General features: G+C 32.7%; 1 non-coding gene across 1 annotated transcript; it reads left to right on the forward strand.

Moving 5' to 3' along the window:
- The first annotated feature begins 3,895 nt into the window (after positions 1-3,895).
- On the forward strand, positions 3,896-4,004 carry LOC112095443. The gene has a single exon (XR_002903815.1). It is a non-coding gene; the product is annotated as a small nucleolar RNA R71 (small nucleolar RNA).
- The last annotated feature ends 629 nt before the right edge of the window (positions 4,005-4,633 follow it).

The raw sequence follows: 4,633 nt of genomic DNA on the forward strand, positions 1-4,633 counted from the left end.
TCCAAAAGATGATAGAAATGGACCCATGAAATCAATTCCCCAACAATCAAATATTTCAATTTCAAGTATAGGATTTAAGGGCATCATGTTTCTTTTTGTAATTGATCCCAATTTTTGACATTTTTCACAACTTTTGCAGAATTCATATGTGTATTTAAACATGGTAGGCCAATAAAATCCACGCTGCAAAATTTTAGCAGTAGTTTTTCTAGAAGAAAAGTGACCACCACATGCTTCAGAATGACAAAAATTAATGACACTACTTACCTCATTATCAGGAATACATCGCCGAAAAATTTGATTTGGGCAATATTTGAACAAATAAGGGTCATCCCAATAAAATTTCTTTACTTCAACAAAAAATTTCTTCTTCTCTTGAGCATTCCATTGCAAAGGTATTTTACTTGTAACAAGAAAATTAACAATATTAGCATACCATGGCATTGAAGCAACAGAAAATAAAAATTCATCAAGGAAAGAATCATTTATGGGTGTTATATCATTGCAGAATTCGAATGTGAGTCTTGATAGGTGATCAGCAATAACATTTTCAGCACCCTTTTTATCTTTGATGGTAAGATCAAATTCTTGTAGTAACAAAATCCAACGAATTATTCTTGGTTTGGCATCCTGTTTACTCATCAAATACCTCACAGCAGCGTGGTCAGTAAACACAACAGATTTAGAGCAAAGCAAATATGAACGAAATTTGTTTAATGCAAATACCACAGCAAGTAATTCTTTTTCAGTTGTAGAATAATTCATTTGAGCACTATCCAAAGTCTTACTCGCATAATAAATCACAAAAGGCTCACCATCCCTTCTTTGTCCTAAAACAGCACCAACAACAAAATCACTTGCATCACACATTAATTCAAATGGCAAAGACCAATCAGGAGATTGCATAATAGGTGCAGATGTTAAAAGACAAATTATTTTCTCAAAAGATTTTTGGCAATCATCATTCCATTCAAACGGTGCATCTTTTAATAAGAGGTTACAAAGTGGTTTAGATATGGCACTAAAATTTTTTATAAACCTCCTATAAAATCCTTCATGTCCTAAAAAGAATCGCACATCTCTAACTGTTTTTGGTTGTGGAAATTTAGATATGACTTCAATTTTTGCTTTGTCAACTTCAATTCTTTTAATAGAAACAACATGACCCAAAACAATTCCATAAGTAACCATGTAGTGACATTTTTCCCAATTCAACACGAGTTTTTTTTCAATACATCTTTTTAAAACTTTGTCCAAATTATCAAGGCAATCATCAAAAGAATTCCCAAACACAGTCAAATAATCCATAAAGACCTCTAAACAATGTTCAACCATATCACAAAAAATGCTTAACATACATCTTTGAAATGTTGCAGGAGCATTACAAAGCTCGAATGGCATTCTTTTAAATGCAAATGTTCCAAAAGGACATGTGAATGTGGTCTTTTCTTGGTCCTCAAGTGCTATAGGAATTTGATAATAACCTGAATATCCATCTAAAAAACAGTAGTAAGGATGTCCTGCTACTCTTTCTAAGATTTGGTCAAGGAATGGTAATGGAAAATGATCTTTTCTAGTGGCTTCATTTAATTTTCTATAATCAATGCACATGCGCCAACTAGATGTAATTCGTGTTGGAATTAATTCACCTTTTTCATTTTTAATAACAGTGATTCCAGATTTTTTAGGCACTACTTGTGTAGGACTTACCCACTTACTATTAGAAATAGGGTAGATAATTCCCACATCAAGCAATTTAAGGACTTCTGTTTTGACTACCTCTTTCATGTGTGGGTTTAATCTTCTTTGAGGTTGTTGACATGTTTTAGCATTTTCTTCCAAATTAATTCTATGCGTACAAATTAAGGGATTAATGCCTTTAATATCATTTAAAGTCTATCCAATTGCATTTTTATGCTTTTTAAGAATAGTAAGTAACTTACCTTCTTGGTCGCTTGTTAAAGTAGAAGAAATCACAACAGGATAAGTTTGTTCTTCTCCAAGAAAAGCATACTTCAATCCTTCAGGCAAATGTTTCAATTCCACTTTAGGTGCTTCTTGTTGTTCTGTCTTTTCAATACTTCCAAGCTCCTCAAATTTTGGCTCGTCATCATAATTTTGTGAAGTCTGCACAGAATCAAGCAACGAATTTATATTAGAAATATCAAGTTCAAGTTGCTTATTTGACTCAATTGAATTAACTAAACAAACATTAGAAAGTTCAGAAAAATCTCCTTTTTGAATATTTTCCTTAATACAAGATTCAAACAATTCCTTTTGTTCATCAATATCATCTTCGTTCTCATTTTCTTCATTAGGTTGCCTGCACATGTTGAAAACATTCAATTCCAAAGTCATATTCCCAAAAGATAAATTCATTAAACCATTCCTACAATTAATCAAAGCATTAGCAGTTGCTAAAAATGGTCGACCTAAAATTACAGGAATTGGTTTGTAATTATTCACAATAAGTTCAGTTTCCAAGACAATAAAATCCACAGGATAAATAAATTTATCAACTTGTACTAAAACATCTTCCACTATTCCTTTTGGTACTTTAACTGATCTATCGGCAAACAAAAGTGTAGTTGAAGTTGATTTTAACTCACCAAGATTAAGTTGAAGATAAACTGAATATGGAAGCAAATTAACACTAGCACCAAGATCTAGTAAAGCATGCTCAATCCTGTGATTACCAATAATATAAGAAATGGTAGGACAACCAGGATCTTTATATTTCAACTTATTATTAGTAGACAGAATTGTACTTACCTGTTTGGCCATGAAAGCACTCTTTCTTACCTTCAATTTCCTCTTAACAGTGCACAAGTCCTTTAAAAATTTGGCATATGAAGGTACCTACTTGATTGCATCTAATAGAGGAATGTTAACTTTCACTTGCTTAAAGATTTCATAAATTTCATAAGAGTAGTTTGATTTCTTTAGTTTATTCAATGCATGCGGAAATAGTGGTTCAGGTGGAACACTAGTTATTTCTTCACTAGGTGTAAGTTCATTTAGTCATTCCTTACCCTTTGAATTTTCATCATTTTCATAAGGTTCAGGCATAGGTTTATCAACAACTACAAAGAGTTATAATTGACTTGACTTGGTCTATAGGTGGATTTTGTTGAATTTTAGGATTTGGTTGTGGTTGAGCTGGAAATTTTCCTTTTTCTTGAATGGTGAGTGCAGAATCAATTTTAGCAAGAGTATCTTTCAAATCAGAAAAAGTTTGTGCATTTTGATTGTTAATAACATCTTGCTTTCTGATGAATGAATGCATTGTGTCTTCCAGATTTTTCCAAGGTGGTGGAACATATGGTGCATAAGGCTGAGGATTTTGAAAATTTTGTGGAGGTGGTGCTTGTGAAGATTGTGCATTATTATTATTCCTCCAACTGAAATTCGAATGATTTCTCCAACCAGGATTATAAGTCTGTGAATATGGGTTTGGTTTATTAAAATTGTTAATGACATTAGCTTGATCATTTAGACATTCTTTAAGTGCAGGCAAAGTGGGACACTCTTGAGTGAAATGATCATTCGAATTACATATGTTACATGCAATTTCTTGAACAGATTTTACTTGATCACTCTTTTTATGCTCTAAAGCTTCAACTTTCCTAACTAGGGATGCAAATTTTGCTTGTAAATCATGATCTTCCCTAAGGTTATGGATTCCTCCACTAGATGGGGATGATTGTTGCTTATTTGTCAATTTAAAAGTTCCAACAGTATCCCAATATTGTGCATTTTCAGCTAATTGGTCAAGGTAATCAGTGCATCTTCAGGATTTTTATCCCTAAATTCACCATTACACATCATTTCAACAACCTGTCTACTTTGGGGTATTAAACCCTCGTAGAAGTAAGTGACCAATCGCCAAGTTTCAAAACCATGATGTGGGCATATGTTAAGCTACTCTTTAAACCTATCCCAACATTGGTATAATGTTTCTCCATTTTTTTGAGTGAAAGAAATGATTTGCCTTTTAAAAGAATTTGTTCTATGAGGTGGAAAGAATTTTTTCAAAAACTGTTCTTGCATGTTATTCCAAGTTCTTACTGATCCAGATCTAAGGTTTTGTAGCCAAGTTTTAGCTTTATCTTTTAATGAAAAGGAAAAAGCTTTAATCTAATTATGTTCATTCTACAATTTTGGTCCGTGTATGTATTACAAACTTCCTCAAAATCTCTTAGATCCAAGTATGGATTCTCAAATTCTAAACCATGAAATGTTGGTAAAAGTTGGATAATACCTGGTTTAAAGTTGAATCGAGATGCTTCTGGAGGAAATACTATACACGACGGTGCTCTGGTTCTGGTTGGATTCATGTAATCTCTCAGAGTTCTTGGTTGATTCTGATCATGCCCATGTTGAGATTGGTTGTCTCCCTGATCAATTTGAGGATTAAGTTCACCCAAAACGTTTTCGCTTCATTCTCATCCATGATTGGTGGTGGAGATTGAGATCTACGAATTAACCTGCCACTTGAAGATCGAGACCAACGTCTCATGCAATGGTTATGTTATAAAGATAATATTTACACAAATTGATAACAAAACAAAATAAAAAATAAATAAGCAAATAATATAAGTGTACAAAAGAAAATTAAATAACAATTTTGGTG

This window comes from Citrus clementina, unplaced genomic scaffold (genome assembly GCF_000493195.1).
Source record: "Citrus clementina cultivar Clemenules unplaced genomic scaffold, Citrus_clementina_v1.0 scaffold_9, whole genome shotgun sequence".
NCBI lineage: Eukaryota > Viridiplantae > Streptophyta > Magnoliopsida > Sapindales > Rutaceae > Citrus > Citrus x clementina.